Source organism: Pecten maximus, chromosome 4, assembly GCF_902652985.1.
Source record: "Pecten maximus chromosome 4, xPecMax1.1, whole genome shotgun sequence".
In the NCBI taxonomy this organism is placed as follows: domain Eukaryota; kingdom Metazoa; phylum Mollusca; class Bivalvia; order Pectinida; family Pectinidae; genus Pecten; species Pecten maximus.
The window spans coordinates 35,396,567-35,424,188 of record NC_047018.1 but is presented as its reverse complement, the minus strand read 5'-3'; the positions used below and the strand labels follow the sequence as shown (position 1 = coordinate 35,424,188).

At 35.9% G+C, this 27,622-nt stretch overlaps 1 protein-coding gene across 3 annotated transcripts in view; it reads right to left on the bottom strand.

The window, feature by feature from the left end:
* LOC117325946 overlaps positions 1 to 27,622 on the bottom strand; it is a 231,364-nt gene that overhangs the window by 16,450 nt on the left and 187,292 nt on the right. For all 3 annotated transcript variants that reach the window (XM_033882476.1, XM_033882478.1, XM_033882477.1), the window contains one exon: positions 20,439 to 20,517. The gene's annotated coding sequence lies outside the window, so the exon portion shown is untranslated. The remainder of the gene's footprint in view (positions 1 to 20,438; positions 20,518 to 27,622) is intronic.

The following is a 27,622-nucleotide window of genomic DNA, read 5'->3' as shown; positions in this document are numbered from 1 at the left end:
AATACACTCAAGGTCACAAGTACATATATTAGCGATGCCCTCCACATAACAGGTATAACTAATGTCCTCAAGGTCACAAGTACATGCATAAGAAATGCCGGTCACATAACAGGTTTAACCTGAGCCCTCATGGTCACTACTACGTGCCTGATGATGTCCTCTGCGTTTATATATATAACCCTCTACGTTACATGTCTACCCCTTTACTGTTTGTCTTTATAACAACCTTTCCTTGTCATCTGAAGGAAGTGATAGCTATATGCCCACTTCAGCAGTGACACTTGCATGTTGCCTCCTTTTAAGCTGACAGTACTTGGTAGACAGACAGTATGAATTACGCCTCACAAGCAGTACAGTATTTCAAATATAATGGTAGTCTCTCCTTCGCCAATAAACAAGTCCAGACATTCATTGCGCTACTAATTGTTGCTGAATGTGAGAAGTTGATAAATATCGCTGTAAAACGCCAAAGTACATAAAGGTGCAATAAGGCTTGTTGTGTCGGCTATACATGCCTTGCTGTCATTAACATTCAAACTTGGCCGGGGATTCTGGTAGTTTGTATTTTAGTTGTGTCGTGACAGACACAGCAACTGTATAAAATGTTTCTAATTGATTTCACAATGTTGGTGCTCCCACTCTCTTAAACACAAATTGGTCGACCAGGAAAAGTCATCACTAGAAACGGGCACAAGCACGCGCAGCCAATTAGGATTCGAACCATAACACGGCCTTCACCTTTGAAGTAATGGAAACTTGGCTGTGATATATATGACTCTGAATGTTACACATACATATAGTTACCCTTAACGCTGTAGTGGTGTTATATAGAACATTTTATACGGAATTCTTACATGGACAGTTTACATTGTCCAATCTATAAAGAATCAACACCAAATGGTTATATGCTCAGGAAAATAATAAATATTATTAAGGGATACTTTTTTCTCGAATTGGCGGTTATATTTTGTTGATATCTTGTCTATTTTAACTATTCCAATGTATACTGAGCTATCAATGACAACTGTTTAAAAATGATAGCTTACCATTATTAATAATTAAAAAAAAAATGATATCCTCATATATGATGTGCATAGCTACTCGTAATATGCGACGGTGGTTTTTATTTTTAATTCGCCGATAAAAAAACATATTTAGACAGTATGCTTCATGACTTCACTAAAGATTACAAGAAACAATATACCGCTCGTTTATAAAACATAAATGAGAATCCTTTTATGTTTATCATGTGCAACGGAATTCCTGAAATGACAAAGAGAACTTTACTATTTGAAACAGAAGAGGTAGAGCACGCACCTTATGATCATCTTGAGATGTACTACAACAGTTCTTTGTTTTTCTTTTCATACTGCGTAAAACGGATATCAATAGTCTTTTTTTTTTTATTATTAGTCGTTCTGAGGCCCGTGAATTCCCTGTCAATTATATTGAAAGATGGTGTCACGTTATGATTAAGAAATCAAGGCGCAGTTTACATTGAATAACCAAACAGATTGCACGAGATCACACAACTACGTGTTAACATCAACATCTCGTCTCACGTGAGTTCAGGGGAAAACGACATCGGGATTTATTATACATTTTAATTCAATCGTAAATTGTCATGCTAGTTATGCTGACAATTTAATCAACCGGAAGTATGTTTTACGTCACATAAGGGTGCATATAAACTTATATAAATGAAACTGTTCCATAGGCGTGATCATTGTATTTCCTGGTTCCTCCTTTGAAGTTTGCATATGCAATGCAAACTTCACCTTTCTTATAGTTTAATGGTAAATGTAATTTAGCAACTTGAGCAAGTGAGTTTCAGCTTTATTTTGTGCAATTTAGGAAGCTCGTTTGGAGGTGAATGCTATTTATATACATTTAAACATCGTTATCTCGAACTCTGATCACGCGAAATTCTACTTAACTCGAAAAAAAATTCAGTTCCGACGGTAAAATCGATCCCATTGACTTCGAGAAAAGGTGGGTCAATTGTAAAGTATAAACATGCTAAGACTATCTGTTAAGATGAAATGTCTTCACAAAAAGAAGAAAATGTAGAAGGGTTTGATGTTATGCATTTAAGGGGTCAAGAACACCTTCCGACTGCTTGTCACCAAGCTGATCAAAGTTGTCTTAGACAGCAGAACCTAACACAGTAAATTTATGCTTGACTTTTCTAATCACGTTCAAAAGAAATCTTTGTAAAATAACATATAGATTTTATTCATTCAGTAAGAAAATTGGCTGAGCTCCCTTCCGGTATACATTTGATCTTGTATAATCCGTCTTCCGCTTGTGTAGATACATATATTGTCTGACTTTCATCTGATTCTTTTGTAACGGTAATATTTTGGCGTGACATTTCCCTGGGGAGGCTAAAAACTCTACATTGAGAAGAAATTGCATTTGGTTTCCAAAGGTTATTACTTGAATGTATCGAAGCTATGGTTTTATGGCTCTACTGGAAAATGGTGCATTTCTTAATTTGTGCTTTAAAGATTGAATGTCTCTTATCAGGTTGAGTCATACGAAGACGGAAATTATTCAGAATATTGCAGTATGTTTAATATCTATTATTGTCAAGCATAAAGAATGCATCAAGTTTACGTATATGTTTGTAAATATACCAGAGTAAATTTACAAAGAACGGCCTGAAAGTATACCAGGGTCAAAGTTACAAAGGTTTGTCTGAAAGTTAACCAGGGTCAAGGTCACAAATGTTTCTCTGAAAGTATACTACGGTCAAGGTCACAAAGGTTTGTCTGGAAGTAAACCTGGATCAAGGTCACAAAGGTTTTTATGAAAGTATACAAGGGTCAAAGTCACAAAGGTTTGTCTGAAAGTAAACCAGAGTCAAGGCCACAAATGTTTATCTGAAAGTATACCAGGTTCAAAGTCACAAAGATTTGTCTGAAAGTTATTCTGAATATATACATATGTACCAGGGTCAAAGTAACAGAGGTTTGTCTAGAAGCATTCCAGGGTCAAAGTCACAAAGGTTTGTCTAGAAGCATTCCAGGGTCAAAGTCACAAAGGTTTGTCTAGAAGCATTCCAGGGTCAAAGTCACAAAGGTTTGTCTAGAAGCATTCCAGGGTCAAAGTCACAAAGGTTTGTCTAGAAGCATTCCAGGGTCAAAGTCACAAAGGTTTGTCTAGAAGCATTCCAGGGTCAAAGTCACAAATCATTGTTTTGAGGCTGATCTAACCCAGCCGTTAACACAATTACATAAAATAAACAAAAAACATGCAGAAGCCACTTTGTATATTTCAGGTACTCAACCCGATGTAGCTCATAAATAAATAAGATTTAAGTATTCCTGAAAGCAATAGGAACGTCAGAATGTCTGATGTTAAAACGGCACTGGAGAACTTCCAAAGCATACAATCTAGTTGTAAGGCAAAACTTCCCGAAAAGACTTTTACTAGTGTACTTTATGATGTATTTAAGGATATAAATTATCAAATTCAATTCATCATACTTTGTTTCTTATGATTTGGTGAAAGTACAACGATTATTCCATGCTTAAATGCATACCTTTGTGATGCAAAATAAATGAATGAATTAGTTGAAATTATGAAACGGACGATACTTTCCGTATAAATTTTATTTTAAATACATGCTTTCGTATGCGATTTAATTATATCCTCACCATTGGTGAAGCACAAACTCTGGAAATGACAACTTCACTGTACATTATATTCCATTGTGCCACGTAAAACTAGACCTTCCTGATGCTTGCGACCATCCTTCCGGAGCCCCTGGTCTTAATCTTGTATTATAAATGTCTTTACGTTTCTTTCCTATTAAAGCTTCGTTTAATAGGCTTCCGGCTTAATTTATGAGTGATTATTTTCTTGTTATTTTTCAATGTTACCAGATGAAATACCGTAGTTTAAATATAAAAATCTTTACAACTTTACACGTTTTATATATACGTCTATCGTGTTGTTTTGAGAAAAATCTTTAAGGAACAATTTAAATAGTCCAAATGGTCGTATCTGGCGATGTATCTAATTATGTTTTGATAGCTCGCATTGCTAGTCCCATGATATATTGTTCCATGTCTCAACATCCATAATGACAATGGCTCGATCGATTATATTGTATGTATGTAATTAGATTGAGGAGTAATTCACTGTAGGATTGTGCTCAGTGTCATATAACTAGCAGCTATTGGTAAATTAACTAAATAACTGCATCATTTCACCTCTCTTACGACAATTAGAAAAGCAATGATCGGCTTTGACTGAGGTCACATTAAAAATAAATATTAAAGCGTGTTTGTTTATTGTTTACCTCCCACATTTAATTGATAGGATGTTGTCATGCAGTGTGAGTGATTTGGTTTAGTATTGTTTAACGTCCTATCAACAGCAAATGTCATTTAAGGACGGCTTCCCGTGTGTGCGAGATGCATGCGTGTGGTGAATCTTTGTGTGTTTTGGGAGGCTGTGGTATATTTGTGTTTGTCTCCTTGTTATCGCCCGGAACTGTTGTCGACTTGACAGTGCTACCATACTGAAGTATACTGCCAAAGAACCCGGCAGGACACTCCATCAGGTCACATTATACTGCCAAAGACACCCGGCAGGACACCCCATCAGGTCACATTATACTGCCAAAGACACCCGGCAGGACACCCCACCAGGTCACATTATACTGCCAAAGACACCCGGCAGGACACCCCATCAGGTCACATTATACTGCCAAAGACACCCGGCAGTACACTCCATCAGGTCACATTATACTGCCAAAGACACCCGGCAGGACACCCCATCAGGTCACATTATACTGCCAAAGACACACGGCAGTACACCATACGCGGTCACATTATACTGACAACGTGAGTATTCTACAATTTGAGTGAACACACACTCTCCGAAATCAGTATTATATACAGACTTTATACCCAGTATTCTACAATGTGAGTGAACACTCCAGAATCAGTATTATATACCGACTTTATACCCAGTTTTCATATAATGTGAGTGAACACTCCCGAATCAGTATTTTATACATACTTTATACCCAGTATTCATACAATGTGAGTGAACACTCCAGAATCAGTATTATATACAGACTGTATACCCAATATTCATACAATGTGAGTGAACACTCCAGAATCAGTATTATATACAGACTTTATACCCACTATTCATATAATGTGACTGAACACTCCAGAATCAGTATTATATACAGACTTTATACCCAGTATTCTACAATGTGAGTGAAAACTCCAGAATCAGTATTATATACCGACTTTATACCCAGTTTTCATATAATGTGAGTGAACACTCCCGAATCAGTATTTTATACATACTTTATACCCAGTATTCATACAATGTGAGTGAACACTCCAGAATCAGTATTATATACAGACTGTATACCCAATATTCATACAATGTGAGTGAACACTCCAGAATCAGTATCATATACAGACTTTATACCCACTATTCATATAATGTGACTGAACACTCCAGAATCAGTATTATATACAGACTTTATACCCACTATACATATAATGTGACTGAACACTCCAGAATCAGTATTATATACAGACTTTATACCCACTATTCATACAATGTGAGTGCCAATCCAGAATCAGTATTATATACAGACTTTATACCCACTATACATATAATGTGACTGAACACTCCAGAATCAGTATTATATACAGACTTTATACCCACTATTCATACAATGTGAGTAAACACTCCAGAATCAGTATTATATACAGACTTTATACCCACTATTCATATAATGTGATTGAACACATTCTCCAGAATCAGTATTATATACAGACTTTATACCAACTATACATATAATGTGATTGAACACATTCTCCAGAATCAGTATTATATACAGACTTTATACCCACTATACATATAATGTGAGTGAACACTCCAGAATCAGTATTATATACAGACTTTATACCCACTATACATATAATGTGACTGAACACATTCTCCAGATATCAGTATTATATACAGACTTTATACCTACTATACATATAATGTGACTGAACACATTCTCCAGAATCAGTATTATATACAGACTTTATACCCACTATACATATAATGTGATTGAACACATTCTCCAGATATCAGTATTATATACAGACTTTATACCCACTATACATATAATGTGAGTGAACACTCCAGAATCAGTATCATATACAGACTTTATACCCAGTATTCATACAATGTGATTGAATACTCCAGAATCAGTATTATATACAGACTTTATACCCACTATACATATAATGTGATTGAACACTCCAGAATCAGTATTATATACAGACTTTATACCCACTATACATATAATGTGATTGAACACATTCTCCAGATATCAGTATTATATACAGACTTTATACCCACTATACATATAATGTGAGTGAACACTCCAGAATCAGTATTATATACAGACTTTATACCCAGTATTCATACAATGTGATTGAATACTCCAGAATCAGTATTATATACAGACTTTATACCCACTATACATATAATGTGATTGAACACTCCAGAATCAGTATTATATACAGACTTTATACCCAGTATTCATACAATGTGATTGAATACTCCAGAATCAGTATTATATACAGACTTTATACCCACTATACATATAATGTGATTGAACACTCCAGAATCAGTATTATATACAGACTTTATACCCACTATACATATAATGTGATTGAACACATTCTCCAGAATCAGTATTATATACAGACTTTATACCCACTATACATATAATGTGATTGAACACATTCTCCAGAATCAGTATTATATACAGACTTTATACCCACTATACATATAATGTGATTGAACACTCCAGAATCAGTATTATATACAGACTTTATACCCACTATACATATAATGTGATTGAACACATTCTCCAGAATCAGTATTATATACAGACTTTATACCCACTATACATATAATGTGATTGAACACTCCAGAATCAGTATTATATACAGACTTTATACCCACTATTCATACAATGTGAGTGCCAATCCAGAATCAGTATTATATACAGACTTTATACCCACTATACATATAATGTGACTTAACACATTCTCCAGATATCAGTTTTGTATACAGTGTTTATGTCCAGTATTCACACAATGTAAGTGAATGCATTCTCCAAAATTCAGTTTCAGTTTATGGCATTCAATGTGAGTGAACATTCTTCGATATTCGTCTAATATTAAAAAAAAAGCTCAGCAAAATTCACTTTTGTAAACATAGTTCATTGTGGTTAAATAGCTACTAAATCATTTCGTTATCGCCGATTCTGTACAAATTCCTTGTATATATCAATTGGATATATATGTCTCTCTTAATTTACCGACAGATCACACGCCATGCTTTCTGGTAGAAGAAACTTTTGTCGCAAAAAGGCAATAAGACATGGCAATCGTGTATGACATCATTACAACAGAACGTAGGTATATGTCTACATGCGTTATGACGTTTCGTGAATTGCATAGGATATAAACTTGGAAAAGCCCACTCGAGTATATTAACAAAGAGTGTTATTGCGAATACTTCCTGTAGTTGAGGGTAATATGGTATTCAATGATACGGAAAAAACAGTTGGTTTCGGTTTTAAGTGATAAATCTTCACGCCCACTTACAAAATTCATAATTTCGTAGTTAAGTAAATTTTCGTATATAAGTGCAATATCAGGTTCCCGTGTAAAGAAAGCTGGGATAGGCCTTATAGTTTAAACTGACTACGCCTAATCCATGGAAAACATAGGCCCCACACTTCGCTTAAACGTCCATACACCTTTAACACAGGAAACGTAGGATCTACACCCGTACCGCACTCTCCATAGAAATCACTGTTAACGTACAGACTTTAGCGGTAACTGTATTGCGGAACTTCCGCTATTTTATGATTGTGCTAATCTAATTTTCTGTATATTGTTATCTATGACAAGATTTATAAGTGTGACCTTTCATCATTGCGCTAATCCATATAAATTATACTTGTGCGCTAAAATTTACCACATAAGTGCATGTCCATTATATAAACTCCAAACTAAGCCCGCATTGTCTACACAGATAACGTTTGGTTTAGTTTGTTTCACGTCCTAGCCAGAGTACCCGGAGAAAAACCACCGGCCTACGGTCAGTACAAGAAAACTGCACCACGTGGATTCGAACTCGCGACCCAGAGGTTGAGGGCTAGGTATGAAGTTTCGGGACACCTTAACCACTCGACTACCGCGGCCCCTTCACAGATAGCATAGCAAGCAAAGTCTGCCTGCACATCCTGCACTTAGTAATTAAAATCCACATTCCTTTTGCACTTCCTAAATGACGCACACCAACCCCATACTTCTTCCGCATTCCTACACAACAGAGTCCTTTTCCTATTATCAATATCGACAAGTTATCTTTTCATGGAGGTTAAAATATCAACCTATGAGTTGCATTTCAGCGAGGCTCCAATGATCCATAAAACATAAATCGTCAATCACCAAGGATTATTTTTACAACATTACGAGGCATTCAGTTTGATTTTCACAAAAAATTGCCTATTTTACCGTCGTTAAATCATCCGCAGCATCACATTGTCGTCATGACTATGATGTTTAATGCAACCTAAAAATGCCATTACGTCCTGTCATTTGAAACTCTGGTTAACTGGTTAATGTAGAAAAAATATGGCGTTTTTATTAGATAACACGGAAATCACGACACTGGATTACAGATGAAGTGACATTGATAGATACTGAAAATACATCAGCAACCAATATATCCAGAATGAGGCTGGAAGGCAGTTCAACAATTCTGATGCTGGTTTGCTATCGCGATTTCCGTGACAGGTGTCAACTATTGACAGGGAAATTAACAACACAAGATTTCAAAAGATACAGGTTCGTTGGTTTTTTGGTCAGGGGCCACGGTGGCCGAGTAGTTAAGGTGTCCGGACATTTTTTCACTAGCCCTCCACCTCTGGGTTGCGAGTTCGAAACCTACGTGGGGCAGTTGCGAGGTACTGACCGTAGGCCGGTGGTTTTTCTCCGGGTACTGCGGCTTTCCTCCACCTCCAAACCTGACACGTCCTTAACTGACCCTGGCTGTTAATAGGACGTTAAACAAAAACAAACCAAACCAAAGGTTCTGTGGTCGACATCTTGATCTCATTTGGCATTAGTCTATTTCCTAGTACGATAAGAAGTCAGACGTATTTGATGTTTGTTGATATGTCTGTTGGTTCCGTCGTACCATCAAATTTCGAATTATAAAAATGCAACTTTACGCAGATTTAAGTATGGCGGATGTTGTCGTTGAAGCAGGAGACGTTCACTCTTTAGAAACACCTGGTCTATCAATTCTCGACTTTATCAAGAATCAAGACTCTCCGAGTAAATATATATTTATGTGTATGATTTGATCTTTCATCGATTTTAGTCATCTTAGTTTAGTTTTGTTATTAAGTTGGTGATCTCTTTTGTTTTAGAACATTTTTCGGAACAATTAGTAAAGCGGAAACGTGATAATTTATATGACTAGATCTGCTACATAAAGAATAAACAAACAATTTCTGATATACCAGAAAATAGGAAGAGAAGAAAAAATTCATATTTATAGGGAGAGTCTTGACAAAGTATATAAGATCATGTCTTCAAGAAGGTAGTGGTCACCATGGAATGTTTCAGTAGCCTGATGTCTCGTTTGGGACTAATGAATGCAACCGCCATTTTTACTGACTTAAGTTTAGCAAAGTACCATGTCACATGCTTTTCATAGTCAGTGAAATATCTAAGGGGAAAACAGATTTGTTATTGTTGTTGCCTTTTCTTAAAAACAAATGCCAAAACAGTTATGACACTTGCATCAACTCTGGGCGAAATAGAGGAAACTATTTCTGGCATGAGATGGTGAATTCTAAGTTCTGTTCTGCCCAGATCAAATTTTAACGTAAGATCTCGTCCATACATTGATAAGACTGAGAAATAGTCCCAGTTGACATAATGTCCGATAACAAATAACGCGTTCCTATCTTCAATCCTCAAAATTCAATGAGATTGAATTTTGATTTTGAGCTGATGTCTCCAGTTGGTTTGGACCAAATCTGGTATTCACATCCCCAAAACCAGAACCAGAACGGTGGCAACGGAACTAGCAGAAATGATATATACTGCCAAAGAAATCGTTCGTGCAAAATGATGTAACGAAGAATAAAATTTCATTTAAAAATTTGAACGTACAATAGAGATAGAAATTGTTCTACATTGCTATTTACCGTCTAACTTAAAAGTGCTTTTTTCTTCTTATTGGTACTGTCCAAGGTCGCGACATCCCGTAACACATACACTTTGATTGATAACGTCATCTATCTTGGACATGTCTGGTAGACAGTATCACATCAATAAATAAAATATATAATTCATCATTTTACATGAGATTTGTATTGACCGATGTCAAGTTTATCAAACATACCTCCGCCAATCAATGCCCAGTGTATTCGATTCACGCGAGATACTTTTAAGCTCTAGGATCTAACATTGACAAGGAAATGACAATAAAATTCAAATGAAAATTGTAGTCATTTCCTTTGTTGAGAAAATGTGAACTCCCCATTTAAGCGTGATGTTAACATGCTATTTTACAACTGTATCATTTAACATGACGAAACCCATTAAGAAATTTAAAAGCTGTTAACATTGGCAAAATACGAATTGAAAATGAAAATTAGATGGAGAATAGAACCAGGTGTTCCGGAAGAGTAAGCATATTCGGCTTCATCGACGACACCCACCATACAAACCTTTGTCGTTTTTAAGTTAACTCACATTCTTAAAATGAAAACTTGGATGGTGCCAACAGAGGCAGTCCACTAGGCATTTCAACAAGCATCGAACATTCATATCGCATAAGGAAAAGGAAATTCTTCAATCGAATTGTCATGGTGTCGACTTAATGCAATATGGGTTAAGTTATGTAATTTAAAAAGTAATAATCAAGTATGGTCTCTCAGAAATAAAGAATAATTAAAGTACCAGATTTTACCTGGTTGATACCAGAATGAAAAGGATAAAACATGTTATTAAAGTTGCAACAATAGTGATTTAACATACCTGATACTCGCGTGCTTTCCGACATACCAGTGGATCATAATATCGTCCCTGCAGTTGGAAATTGATACTTTTCACGAAAAAAAAAATAATATCCCCGAGATTCACATTTCAATTCCGGTGATGCTTTACCGCCACCTTGGATCAATACTTGGATATAACACTGTTATTTCTGGGTGGTATTCATGATGTCAAGGACATGATCAACAATTCAACGCGAATGATCGTTTTATATATTTTTACACCTTTTCCATGTACGAGGCACATGTTATCCCGAGACATCACTATAGGTTACCATTAAGGTAGAACCCCGAACTCTATACCTCCAATTTAATTGATAAGCAGACGATCTCGACCCAGCGGTTTTTATATGTGATGTGAGCATCCCTAAAGTTAACAGCTTATCATCCTAGGACGAAGTGGAAAAACACATTGCACTTTATGAGTTTCCATGCTGCGAGGAACTGTTCTAAAACCACATAAGGTCAGAGTTCACTTCCTGTGGATTGTCGTCCTCAGTCTTATCCAATATGTTCATCACAGATAAAATAACAGACAAGGGAAAAATCTCATATCAAAATGAAATACTCTGTATATGATTGTTAAATATCAGTATTGCCCACACACAAATATAAATAAATAAGTTCAAGCTAGACTTTATCAATAGCTGTCCACACAGGAATATTTATAACTGAGACGAACAGCTGATGCAACAGTCATAACAGTGTTTGTATAGTTATAACAGATCGTATCGACACACGCACTAAGCGTCATCTGTTATACGGTTACGTAGGTAAAACTCAACATCGAGGTAGTTTCATAAAAAATTAACTTGAAATTAAATTGAAACAAACCAATATTGGCAAAAAGGAAAATTGCTTTCTCACAACAGTTATGTATTAAAGGACACATACCTATATTTTCATGTTTTCCCTATCAACGGGGTTAATTACCTTTGAATACAATAGGCGCTTAATTGAAAAACATATTAAAAGTAAGACACTATATCTACTGATGTAATCAAACGTGATATGATTTAGGTATCCATAGTTCATTTGTGAAAATATTTTATCCCAAAATTTGAACACAGATACTAAATGTAGAGTATCATTTGGAAATTCATAGAATATCTGTCGGAATTGAAGCGATTTAAATTTAACCTCTGGAAACTGTTTTAATTGTTTTTTGGGACCAGGGATATCTTGCAGGGTAATATCTATTTCTAATATACGTGACACATAAAATGATATTTCATTTTAGCTTTGAGGCATTCCAAATCTTAAGATGTAGGTCTGTGTTGTCAATACAAAACCTTCAAAGTAGGCGAATGGAATTGATGATTACATATAGTCCAAACTGAATGATAGATATAGTCAATTTGAACAATACATATAGTCCAAACTGAATGATAGATATAGTCAATTAGAACAATAGATATAGTCCAAACTGAATGATAGATATAGTCAAATTTGAACAATAGATATAGTCCAAACTGAATGATAGATATAGTCAATTAGAACAATAGATATAGTCCAAACTGAATGATAGATATAGTCAAATTTGAACAATATACAATTATTGCCCTTGTTCCGGGTTGACGTGAATATTTGACCACCCGAGAGATGTCATGTCACCCGAGGGCGTAGCCCGAGGGTGACATGACACCTCAAGGGTGGTCAAATATTCATATCAACCCGGAACAAGGGCAGTAATTGTTTTATTATACCGAAAAAACATAAGTGAATGAATTTTGTTATCAATAAGTTTAATATGTATTTCTTCAAACCATATTTTAGACTGTTCAACGAAGATCGTTTAAGAGATACCCCATCGTCTTTCTGGACCCCGGCATAAAATTCTCCCAGTCGAACGTTCAATGTATGGACGTCGAAGTTTTCAAAATCCTTTGGTCTACCTGTTGCAGATAGGAAATGTCTAAAGGAATCCACGGCCCCATTGATGACCCTTTTGGTGTTTTTAGAATCCTTTTCTTGCAATAATTTCGCCATTTCCTCCTCTGGTGGCAGGCGATAGCGTCCGCCGGCAGCCATTGTTGTTGTCAAGCAGAATACTCGGAACTCCTCTGATTCGACTACTTTTGAAGACGTTACGGAAGAGAGTTCCGAGTTGGGGCTCACGAGAGGGTGACATAACGATTTTGGAGGGCTCACGAGAGGGTGACATTATGATATTCAGAGGGTGACATGATGTTTCGAAAGCGACAGCAAGTAAATAATGAATTATTTGGAAATTTGTGGTTGACATAACGAATGTTTTTAATCACGTGACATGGTTTTCACTAATCAGAAGCTGTGATACAAGTCTGAGGTATAATAATAGATATAGTCCAAACTGAATGATAGATATAGTCAATTAGAACAATAGATATAGTCCAAACTGAATGATAGATATAGTCAATTTGAACAATAGATATAGTCCAAACTGAATGATAGATATAGTCAATTAGAACAATACATATAGTCCAAACTGAATGATAGATATAGTCAAATTTGAACAATAGATATAGTCCAAACTGAATGATAGATATAGTCAATTAGAACAATACATATAGTCCAAACTGAATGATAGATATAGTCAAATTTGAATAATAGATATAGTCCAAACTGAATGATAGATATAGTCAAATTTGAACAATAGATATAGTCCAAACTGAATGATAGATATAGTCGGGTATGACATTGAGTCAGTGTGAGCAATGTTGGGTATGACATTGAGTCAGTGTGAGCAATGTCGGGGATGACATTGCGTCAGTGTGAGCAATGTCAGGGATGACATTGAGTCAGTGTGAGCAATGTCGGGGATGATATTGAGTCAGTGTGAGCAATGTCGGGTATGACATTGAGTCAGTGTGAGCAATGTCGGGTATGACATTGAGTCAGTGTGAGCAATGTCGGGTATGACATTGAGTCAGTGTGAGCAATGTCGGGTATGACATTGAGTCAGTGTGAGCAATGTCGGGGATGACATTGCGTCAGTGTGAGCAATGTCAGGGATGACATTGAGTCAGTGTGAGCAATGTCGGGGATGATATTGAGTCAGTGTGAGCAATGTCAGGGATGACATTGAGTCAGTGTGATCAATGTCGGGGATGGCATTGAGTCAGTGTGAGCAATGTCGGGTATGACATTGAGTCAGTGTGAGCAATGTCGGGTATGATATTGAGTCAGTGTGAGCAATATCGGGGATGACATTGAGTCAGTGTGATCAATGGGGATAACATTGAGTCAGTGTGAGCAATGTCGGGGATAACATTGAGTCAGTGTAAGCAATGTCGGGGATGACATTGAGTCAGTGTGAGCAATGTCGGGTATGACATTGAGTCAGTGTAAGCAATGTCGGGGATGACATTGAGTCAGTGTGAGCAATGTCGGGTATGATATTGAGTCAGTGTGACCAATGTCGGGGATGACATTGAGTGAGAGGGCGGGACGATTCTGTATAATATCTCATTTATCATATATAACACAGCGATGATATTTTCTGTTCCCACCATAAACAATTGTAGTGTCGTTAACAAGAACTGTATGTCGGTACCCGCCGTGTCGGATACACACATTTCAGGTCAGTTTACAGTAGGTTATGATGTCGGAGAAGGGTACGTAAGGAGGTGTTTACAAACAGTGCGAACTAAACCATCAGTCTGCTCACCAGGACGCCAGGTGGTGCGTTTAGTGATTTAACAGACAACATTCAAATTACTTCAAACATTCTACGTCATTTACAAGGTCATTCTCTAAATGTCAGACGGTTTGCTGACGTTTTATTCCGGATATTTGTCGACAGGGGTAGTTGCAAAACATGTTTATTTCTTTAATGACGATCTAGGTAATCGGTTTGGGAAACTAATTAAGATCTTCCCTCTTGAGCATGTTATCTTATCTGCCTGTTTGCTGTTATATAATGAATGAATTCAAATTGCCTTTGATAACCCACAAGTGAAATACATGTTTGGTAAGCTCCTATCGAGAAAAGAATCTTCCTTAGTGTAAAATAGTATAACTATCATCGGCCACTATAAGCAGGATTACAATCAATCCATTGCACCTACTGCAGTGACATAGCACGTGCGATCAGGAAACACGTGCAGATAAAAGCATGAGTCATGCACGTGTACATTACTGACAGACGTTGTGTGTTTTATCGTTATCGACTTGATCCACGGGTCAGCTGTAAAATAAATCTTAATTTCTTCAATTAAACTAGAGCACCACTAACGGAATATAGTATACCTGTGCTTTCATTGGTTTCCAGACAAGGTTGGAGGGGGATATGTTTAGCCATTGGTAACGTAAGAGTATCATATATACGTGTACCTAAAAAATCACCTACATGTAGTAAAGTATTGAGTGCAAAACCATGTAAAATAATTCAAGAAAGGAATCCTTACCTTATAATCGGACCACGTTGTTAGTCAGAGAACTGTATGAAACCAGTTGAGTTATATAAATGAGCATTACTGAGTCACTGCATACGAAGGAATTACAGAGTATTAAGACAGTACAATGTGTATGGCTTGAGCTGTATCAAATGAACAGAATAACACTATTAAAACACTGACGTTATTTTAACTGCGTATACAGTGCTATGAACGCAATATGCAATAAGTAGTATTTTCTATGATTCGTGTTAGTGCTCAGTAAGGAATTATAAAATTATACGCTTGTCAAGAGTAATATGTTCGTCGTATGAAGTCAAATGTGTTTTTACCCTCGTTGATACATCTTATTCATCAAAGTTCTGATTTTAAGAATATTTCTTGACACAGACTGGACCTATGGTATGGCGGCGATGGGCCAGACGACACTCAACCTTCCAGAGCTTTCAGAACACCTGGTCTTATTTACTTTGTTGCAATGGCCTCCGTGCACATGTATATTTTGTTCGTAATCAGGGTTTACGGTTGGATGTCGGCATTCTCTGTTGTTTTCGCTGTAAGGTTTGTATTTACATAGTAGATTAAGCGAACTAGTCATTGGAACCATGTTTAAGGATTGTTCAACAGGCACACGGGATATTAAACCCTTCAAAACAGCTTGAGAGTTAGAAACAGAAGGGCCACAATGAACTAAACTGCATCATACAGCTGTTTTGTCCTTCCGGCTTGATTGTAAGGGTCTAAAATGACCATGGTAGGCAACCAAAAATTCAAAATAGGTCGAAAAGGTAAATCAAATCTGGATTGAGAGGTGCAAAGAGACCTTCTATTCAAATAATTCTGTGATTTTTGATATCAGATTTCTAAAGAATGCTTTACGTACACGTTTATGTTCTGAACTGTGTCACTGTTCAAATGAATTGAAATTTGTCAAGCAGGTTATGAATACTCAGGGACTAATTGCACGAGAACACAAAACGAACATCTTACAAATGTCCATACACAATGGCATGATAATGATAACACCTTTAGACAATGCCATATGTAAGATAACTCTGAGCAAATCTTGAAGTCTCGTCATCTTATCCAACACTAAATCTGAAAAATATTAGCTAATCTAGACGGCGAGCGTGACAGCTTGGTATCAAACCATCGAGGTCTACATGTAAGCCTGGCTGTTTATAGTATAAAACCTTTATGATGCGATGAAGTAGCGTTTACTAAATCCGGAACTGAGACACTATCGGCATGATTACACTTACGCTACCCAGCTAGGTGACCCCATGAAGGAGAACAGTATGGTGGTATTTTCTACCCGAGCTCGAATGAAACAGACTGTAATCACCCATTAATTGGTAAATGGATACCACACAAGTTTAATTGCATCAAATGCCTAATCCATGAAGATTAACCATTGAGACGGCAGGAGAAATCGATAAGATCGATATTCAATATCTGTCCTGTAATCACAACGATATTACATTACGATAACTATGGTGACGTTCTGGAGAAGAAAAACCAACCCGTCTGGGTTGGAATATTTAGATTTCTGTAACTTCAAACGTTATATTTTTTAGAAAAACTTTTCCCCGCGCACTCCGAAACCTATACTGTTGATAGCAATACATTGTAGGGTTAAACATGGTAAACCGTTGATTGCTTTGCATAATATAGCGACAAACAAAATTTAATGTACAATATACAAAATACTTTTATATTCAATTGATTATTATTAAAATGTTACGATACCAAACGCCAAAGACGATGTGCAGAAATAAATGAAGACAATGTCGAGATATGGAAGAAAAAGTTCCAACTTAACATGCGATCAGCAAGGATAATTATAGATTCATATGGATCCACTTGGCGACAAGGAGAAAGACAAGAGGATTGAGTAATCCGGAAGTACGAGCGTCTTCAGTGTAAGTAATCTTGGTACAGTATTAGATAGTATCATACCATACCACAAGGCTATCAGTTATATTATAAGGATGTTTAACCAACTCGAAATGAGTGTAGCTTTTAGGAGTGGTATACAACATGCGCAGATATAGTCCAGTGTTTAGCTGAGTGAACCTTGACCTTTCACAAATGGTCAGTAAGTACGTACCGAATTATATAACCTGTTTCCTATTGCTATGGTTACATGTACAGCATATGCTGAATATTACTGAATGAGATATAACATGCATATATGGAATACAATTTTCAAGAGCGCTCGTGTCTTAACTAAAAGCTGTACATTTTACATGACGAATTTTGTGATTATTTACCGCACATACAACAAAACCACGGGAAACAGCTGAAGAGCAATCCACTGTGAATGGGCAAAAATGTTGCATGTACATGGAAAATCAATCTAAACTTCGCCAAATCTGTGGAAAAAGACGCGATTGTGACTGATTTCCTGTTGACAATCTTTAATGCTTTTGATATCCACCATCAGTGTAAATTGCTGCCAGGTTCTATTGAAGTGGAGGCGTTAGATACGTAACAAACGAAGTATATTGCCTTACAAAACGGCTGTACAGTGATCTGGCACACGCCTGCAGGATTACACTGAATATGCGTATAGACAGGTTGATCCATGTGTGATTGAGTATACCCAGATCAAATTAACTAACGAGTGGGAACTACATACCATATCCAACAGTTACAGTTTGTGACACTGTGGTACATTTCAGTCAAGACCCGGCACGAGGGTATGACGTCGAAGCGATACCTAATGACGTAAACAAAAGATCACGTGACACAAAGCACGCGACAAACATAAATGCTTTGTAATTGTTACATTTGATTCTTGCAATGAATTAAATAATGATAATAATGATAATAAATGAATATTGTATAATGAAATTCAATAGCAAACCGGTATCTGGTTAGAGCAATGTATACCAATTACGAGAAAAGCCGATCACTATGGCTACCACAGAGTCAAAATTAAAAGGAACATATTCACAGATTTAAACAATGTCAGATTTAGAAATATTGCTCCAGTGTGTTGTTACATAAGATTTCATTATGATATTTCAGTAAAATAATCAGTGTGTATCGCAATCTTAAACAAGGCAATCATAAAACGCAGTACAACGCAGGTAAATCTATCAACGTTTTATCCGGAAATCGCGTACCGTTAACCTTGCCGGATGTTACGTGACCCTGTATGATCATACATGTGCCTCCTACTTGTTGTAATTTTGTGACGACTTAAGAGGTAGTAAAATAGATTTGTTACAAGATTATGTTTTATTTTGATAATAATTAGTTTGTTTTTATTGTCGATATCCCTCGATTGAAATCAAATATGTAACATGAATACAAAGTTTTACGACGGTCCCTTGATATGGATGAAAGATAGCGACGAGCGATCGTAAACAAACTATTACTAAATTAATATTTTATTACTCTTGCACGCTCTAGTGTAATAAATTCGCGTAGTCTAAATTAAAAACGGTGTAAGTGAATTATCTTCATGTAAAATCATGATATAATATTCATGATATTTACAAAATACTGATTTATGATTCCGTTACGCACCGGAAAACCATATCGTAACGATAAAATCCGGACTGGGAGTTTAGATACATCACTGCATCTGATATCTTACGGAAATAAACAAAACATCTTACACGTGGTGTTAAATGAAGACACATCTCTTGCGTCCAATTCAACGATACTTCGTATCTAATTCCATGCGATCTCTCATATTTCGTCCATCTGTAACTCACTATACCTTCCTTTTTAAAATCCAATGCATTTATTCCATTATATAATTCGTCATCTTATACAAAATTGCAACATCAAATTTCGTTCAACAAGGTCATCAGTAATCAAATGCGGATGTTTCGTTTTCAATTCAACATCCCGATCTTCTCGTTATTAATTAAACAAGTCCATTAACAAGCGCTACCGAGTATTTCGTTTTTTCCCCATCAAACTTTCCCTCTCGGAATTAATTCAACCAGCCATCAGCAAGTAATTCCCGAATATCTCGTTTTCAATTCAACACCTTTCGTGCTTAATTCAACAATCTCATTGATAAGCAACATATACATATGTCACGATTATTCGTCCCCTTCCATAAAAATCAATTCACTGCACCTTCCATTACATTTCAGCCCTCATCTCTCATGCATGTTAGTTACCCAAGGTCTCTCAGACTTGAATATTCTTGTCTGTCTGTTCAGAAGGTCTCTCTGGGGAGTTACTATCCAGAAATGCCTTTCTCACTCCTTCAAAACGCGACGCCCACTCCTTTAAGCAACCATCTAATCTCTCCAGCGTTCATTTCTCGGGAAATTGTGCATTTCAAAATCAATGATAAGACTAAAACATTATTTCCCATTTAATCCGCTGTGAATGAAGTAACGGATGTTTACATTATCGCCATATTACATCCTGTTGACGTCACTTCCGACACAGCTGACGATTAATGTGCCGTAAGAAGGTAAATGATATTGATATTTACAATGTACGTCATTAGTGCTAAAAATAGTGGATATTATCGACATTATCGGTTAAATATGACACCTCAGGACTTGTTTTTATTTATTACGCATTTTGAAATATCAATTACTCAGATATGATATGTCTACCTGTTAAAGATATCTTCCTCATAAGGGACATATGCGTCATCTATCTATTAACAATATCCTAGCTAATAACTCTCTATTTCCTAGCTAATACAAAATTAAACTGACATAAAATGTTTGGTATCAAAAATTGTCATGGTCATCCAGGATTATGTTAGTTTATGTATCTATATATCTTGCCTTTGACCCACTGTCTCATCATTTACAATTATGTATACCTTTGCTTACTCTACCTCTGTAGTGGCGCACCATTTATAAACCACAGGAGAAGATGGTGTCTCTGTGTGTAATTTACGACAAGAAGAGCTGTACTCAGTGTCTGAAGTAAGAAGATGATGTACTTACGTTTAATGGCATGTTAATCCCGATTTTCTTGATAATATTTCCGATAAGAATCGTTGCATTCATTCACACCCCACCGAATCTGAAAACAACAAAGATACATGACAAAACAGGAAAACAATTGATTTGTGAGATTTTGCCCAAACCATAGTAAAAACATCTGAAGGGAAATGTCACTTCAAAATATCAAAGGTATGGTTCTTTTATGTCTTTATCTTCTTGTTGCTATTCAGCAAATAATGTCATGTAATAATTACCCAGGACTCATTAGTGATAGCAGTACAGGTAGAGACGTAAATCTATTGTTAATATGGGGTCCGTTATTAATTAATATATCATTGACATTATCAAAGGAGAAGAGGATGTCATTTTAAATGTCACAAGTCCAAATTTTATCTAGTTTTATTGTCAGCATAGCCAAATGAACAAGATTAAAAAAAAAAAAAAAAAACCAGTGTGTGTCCTTATTAAATTATACTCTCTATACAGCGTAGAGCGTTGAGACCACAAGCTGTATATACATATGTCTGTGTATGCTAGTACACATAGCCGTATTTACAAACAAGGCTCGGGATATTACACATATTGGCTAAGAAACAGTATTTATTATATAATGCAATCATTTTATTATAATGAAAAAGATATATAAATCTATTTTCTTTTATAACGCAATCATTATAAAAAAGTGAAATATGTTATATAAATCTATTTTCATTTTTTAATGCGATCAGTATATCATAACAAACTATGCTATCTAAATATTTCCTTTTATAACGCTATCGCTATAAAAAAAAAGTAGAATATGTTATATAAAGCTATGTTCTTTTATAACGCGATCGTTATATAAAAGTAAGATATGTTATATAGATGTGTTTTCTTTGTTACATAATGCATTTGATTTTCCTTTACTATATGCAAACGGTATATTTTGAAATTTGCACGGCTAAAATGACTATTGCAAGGTGCTGTGCGAACTATTGAACATCTGTGATGTTTCGGAATTTGGTCACGTGCGAACTATTGAACACCTATGACGTTTCGGAATTTAGTCCTACCATTTCAAGCGTCTAAGTCACTAAGATGTCAACACTGCCAGATGGCAGTCACGGTGACTTCTAGGCCTGGGAAAGTCGAGTTCTAAGTGTGTTTTGGTGATTATTTAATAAAACATATATATCATGGGTGTCTGTGCAATAGTCCAGAATATTTGACCCTCGGTACTGGTAATCGACCGATGTTCTTTTGCACTCGGCCTTTGGCCTCGTGTAATAGAACAGCAGTCGATTACCAATACCCAGTGTCAAATATTCTGGACTATTGCACAGACACCCGTGATATATTTGTATATTATAACGCGATTAGTACAAGTATATCATCATGAAAATGTTATATTAATCTATTTTCTCTTAATATTCTATGATCTCTTTCATCTATTTAATTTACTTAACATTTCATACACAACACTACAATTATTGAGTTTTTGTCAAGCCGTGGGCGAACTAATCACTGCATACTTGCCGAGTCATCATTTTTGGCGATACATATGAACGCCCTTTTTCTTCGCAACATTTCCTTATTTCTTTTTCTTTTTGACTTGCATCCGGAGTTTCCCATTTTAACCCGGTAATAAGGTAGCGACTTCATAGCGTAACTACCTTGGAATTCGAAAAATCCATGTAAATCACGATATATAGAAATTGTTGCGATAAGTATATCTGCTATGCCGATTATGACACACATTGACAGTAATCGTAAATGTGTTGCACAGATGCTACACACAAATCAAACTGAACATCTAAGAACCGGAAGTTCAATTATTACAGAGTCTTCCGGTAAATAATGGACAGGTGTTCTCGTCACACTCGATGGCACAAGTCTAGACGTTTATAGCCATTCTTTGCAATTCTGTATAAGTCAGGGCTAGTGAACGTATAACTGCATTAAACGCATGCCGGCCAGCCTATTTTGAAGGTAAACCAAAGCACTAGATATAAGATTTGATAATGGTATATAAATTCGAAATAAATGCTTTTCTGCAAAACTCATTGGACCACCAATTTCACAATTTTGACCAACTTTATCGATGCTTTATAACCAAACTCAGTGTTTTCTTAAATGTGTGGCATTAGCTCGCTGATGATACTCAATACGATATCCCAGACCACCTTGTGTTAACCCCAAAGCACATGCAGAAACCCATTTCTTGTTTCCTTTCATAGAATATGTAGTGCATGCTAACTTTGACTATACCGTTAACCCGAATTTCCATCAAGGTACGAAAATTCGATAGAAAAAACATTCTCACAAGCGGATGTTTGTTTGTAATTGGCAAGTAAAAATGCAAATTTTTGATCAAAGTTGAACTTTCAGTGATAAGCCTGCATTCACAGTCTGTTTACATTGCATTCATATAATTTAGCAACCAGATGGTATTCATAAACCTGTGTTGATTTCAACTCGAGCGATAATTAACTCAACCGAAGGGCGACTTCACTGAACACGTTTTTGCAACATGATTTTGATTCATAATCGAATTTTCTGAATTCCACTTGTGATCATCCAATAGAACCATCATCAAGTGGCTATGTGTTCTCTACCAGACATACGCCTGAACACAAATAAACGTTTAACTGCTTGTTAAAACAATCATTTCACTGTAATCAATGTTTACAGCTGAGAAAACCTAGGCATGCTCTACAGCTATGTCGGGCTCTACTGAAATGGTAAAACAGAGGGTAACCACAGAGGTCCTTCACCGAATGTGTGAGTGAAGTACACAACATGTTAATGTTCATTGTATATATGTCTCGTACGTAAAAAAAACCCCCAAAAACGTGAAAATGACGGTATCGTCCACTTGGGATACTAGATCTTTACAAACTAAAATGATATGTTCCAATACAAGCACTTTATTAAGTAATCAAACACAAGTGAAATCGACGGCAGGCGACATTTAAATATCGGGACTGGATATGTCTAACATTAGTGAAACGGCATTCTGGAGCATTATCGGGACTGGATATGTTTAACATTAGTGAAAATACATTATGGACCAATATCGGGACTGGATATGTCCAACATTAGTAAAACTACATTATGGACCAATATCGGGACTGGATATGTCCAACATTAGTAAAACGACATTATGGAAAAATATCGGGACTGGATATGTCCAACATTAGTAAAACTACATTATGGACAAATATCGGGACTGGATATGTCCAACATTAGTAAAACGACATTATGGACCAATATCGGGACTGGATATGTCCAACATTAGTAAAACTACATTATGGACAAATATCGGGACTGGATATGTCCAACATTAGTAAAACTACATTATGGACAAATATCGGGACTGGATATGTCCAACATTAGTAAAACTACATTATGGACAAATATCGGGACTGGATATGTCTAACATTAGTAAAACGGCATTCTGGACCAATATCGGGACTGGATATGTCCAACATTAGTAACACGACATTATGGACAAATATCGGGACTGGATATGTCCAACATTAGTGAAAATACATTATGGACCAATATCGGGACTGGATATGTCCAACATTAGTAAAACTACATTATGGACCAATATCGGGACTGGATATGTCCAACATTAGTAAAACGACATTATGGACAAATATCGGGACTGGATTTAATCCAACCTTAGTCAAAAGGATATTTGGACCCTATCTATTCTCTTTGTATCTTTTCAAGGGTCTCCATGCAACCTTATATTTTTGTTTTATTTCGTTCGTCTTTTTTTTTTACCAATTTTGAGTTAGAATTACCATTTTATCATAATTTTTTCGGTGTTTTACTGTTTTTAAAGCATTATCACAACGCTAAGAACATTAGCTTATGCAATAACCATTGCTTTATGTAAAGTAATAAAACCTTACTTGTGACATAATAAGCTATATAGCCTTAAAACTGTATGGAATGATTGGAAAACTGTTATTGTCGATATGTGAAAATATAGAATATTTTCTGTGTTTTTGTCAAATTTGCTTGGGTATATATGGTTGGACGTACATGTATTGAAGAGTGTTCGACTGCTCGAGTTAATATTTACAATAGAGATTTTTTCGTAGATGGAAGTGAGGGGGTGTAATCCATTCTTAACATCCATTGCTGATTATGTTTCCCAATAAGTGGAAATATTTCTCTTTGTTTCAATTTAGAAAAATCTTGTAAAGGGTTTATTCAATGTAATTAAATACAACTACAAAGTTCACTTCAATGAAAACGCTTATTGCATTAAGCGACAGAGAAGCAACATTTAATGCGGTATCTATTACATTAAGCGTTTTATTAAGTTAAGTATTACGACAGAGCACATCCCTTAAGCTGGCTAGAAGGAGCAGAGAGATATCAATAACAATGGCCTCAGATACACTCTCTATCAGTGATCGTAATGCTAATATATATCATAATGCTAGTTTTTTTCTGACTTGGATCTTGTTCCTCAGAGCGATCTCAGGTCGCGAAACCGTACAGTTGCTTCCTTAGTCTACAGTATGTTTGGTTTCCCCACATTATGATTTCTGTCTAATCCAGTGTTTTATTTGTCTGTATGTACATTGTTATGTCTTTATTGAGAATACTGTTTATGGTAGGATTTTATCTTAACCACATGGAAGTCGAGCTAAATGAAGACTAGTGTGATCATTAATATCACTGTACTAAGTTATAATGGTGCTCGTTTTCCTTTTCGTCCTTCAGGCTGTCACCTTCAGTCTGAGAAAAAAGGCTGTTGTAATCCATTGTTGTTTTTTCTTGATGGTTATTTTTAGTATTTTTTGTTCAATTAGTTTTGTAATTAAGTTGCCTGCAACTACAAGGCCATTGAGAACAGATATCACTACCATAATCAGCTATCACTGTATAACGAATATATCATGAACAAAAAAATAGTAATATGTTACCACCTAAATATCTGTTAAAATACTTAAAATCTGTTGACTAATATAACAATTAAGTACCCTGTGATAAGAGAAATATTGAGAAATTTCAAATAGGTGAAATGTAATTAATCGGTTCGCTAGCGACCTTGAACCTGATAAGGTTGTACCTAGATTATTATCCATAGTTTATAAAAGTTATCTCCGAAAAAACATCTGCTTTTTTCATCTTAACCTAGACAAACTTAGAATAGATTAACTATCATTCCTCTATATGTGTTGGGATTGCTATAATTGATTTGGACAAATCTTGTCAATGATACCATAATTTGAATGTATATATTTTTTTAAGTTGCCGTCGACTTGATCTTATCATCGCCAAAACATAAGTATGCTTGTATGAGCTGTTAGATATGACACTACTTCGTGTGTGTATGAAGCAGACTTCATCTTAGAATTTTGTCAGCGGTGTAATCTTCCGATAGCACACAGGAAAAAGCAGATGATGTATTTGAGACGAAGTAATGATACAGACAGCCTTTAGCACAGTATTCATCATTAACACAACTTCAGAGGATCGGATCAGCTATACCAAAATTATCTTCTACCTTATCCGGAACCACATCTCGCCGGTAATTCTCTGACTATTAGTTTTATCCGAACTCCCGTGTCATCAATCTTCTTCTCGTGGAGGTAAAAAAAATACGCTGTAGATCTATGGCGACTTTTTTGCCTGAGAGAAACCGGCGTGAGCTTCAACAGTCTCGTTGTACGCCATTCATCACCACTACATCTTTTGTGAGACTAGAGAACGGCGTACGAACCTGAAGGGTTTATATCAAAATGAAAAATAACCGAAAAAAGGAAAACAAACTCAGCAGCGTTCGATAATTCAATAGCAACAAATTTATGAATGCACTTTATTTCGAGAGCTTTCCATTACGCGGTCGTGCCAGTGATAATTAAATATCGAAACATTAACGTTTACTGAAACAACGCATATGTACACCACAGAAAAGCATGACAGTGTTGTTTTAGACTGTGGTGATGCACTGCTAGTTTATTATCTTTGTCCAAACGCCGCTTTTGATGTATTTTGTTATTATGTCCATATCAATGTTGCTGATAATGGAGTTTTCCAAACCGACTTTTTATATTTTACGTGTCATTGTAAAGAGTGTATAAGTGTGAGTTATCACCGACATACTAGTACACTTGGTAACTAATCAACCCGATTATAAAAGTGCATTGAATCTGATAATGAGTGAAAGATGAAATGTTTAAAGATGCCTGCCCGCCAACAGCCTATACGCCGTTTTTCACAACAAATACATAAAATGGCACCGAAGGTATAGACATATATCTGATTAACACCTGCAAATGAAAAATAAACGCCCTAAAATTAATTGCTTGTAAAACCGAAAGGTTACGTACAAATACAGGGAGACGGGATAAGATATATTTTTTTCGAGATGCAATTAATTTCAAATCAAATTAAGCCATTAAAAGAGAACCAAGCATTTTGGGAGTGGAAGTAACCTAAGCCTGCTTTTGTTTTCAATCAATCATATGAAATTACTCTTTGTAGTTGTAGAAATGTAATAGGGTATATATATATGTAATGATAATGTTGTGTTTATCTCTTCATCACTAGCCCTCCACCTCTTGATTGCGACTTCGAAACCTACATGGGGCAGTTGCCAAGTACTGACCGTAGGCAGGTGTTTTTTCTCCGGGTACTCCGGCTTTCCTCCACCTCCAAAACCTGGCAAGTCGTTAAATGACCCTGGCTTTTTATAGGCGATAAATATCTTCAGATGCAAAACTTAATTGTTTAAAGAAGACTGAGAGGACAGAAAGGCCTAGCAAAGTCTTGTTTTTTATATGAGTGACAAAAATTGTACTGTAAACAAAATAACATATAAATGATTTACGTCATTGTCCATGTTTAAAAAGGACACATAAAACAATGTGTGAACAAACGTAAGGTGATCTTAACTTCACAATTATTAATTTAATTGTCTTATAAATGAAATTACAGGATGTTTTGATTTTTTAAACGTGACGTAGTAGATGCTATATTAACCCAGTATCAAACTTCCCGAAGAAATCAGCACTAGAGATAAAGAAATTAACACCCATATTTTTTTTTTATTTATGAAGTTGTACGAAGTGACTGGTGTTTCTCGCCACACAACGCCTTTTAGATAAACATCCAGTGGTGGTGTGCGGCGATACACGGTTGGTTAGCTTTACGGATATCTCAAACCCTTTGAATAA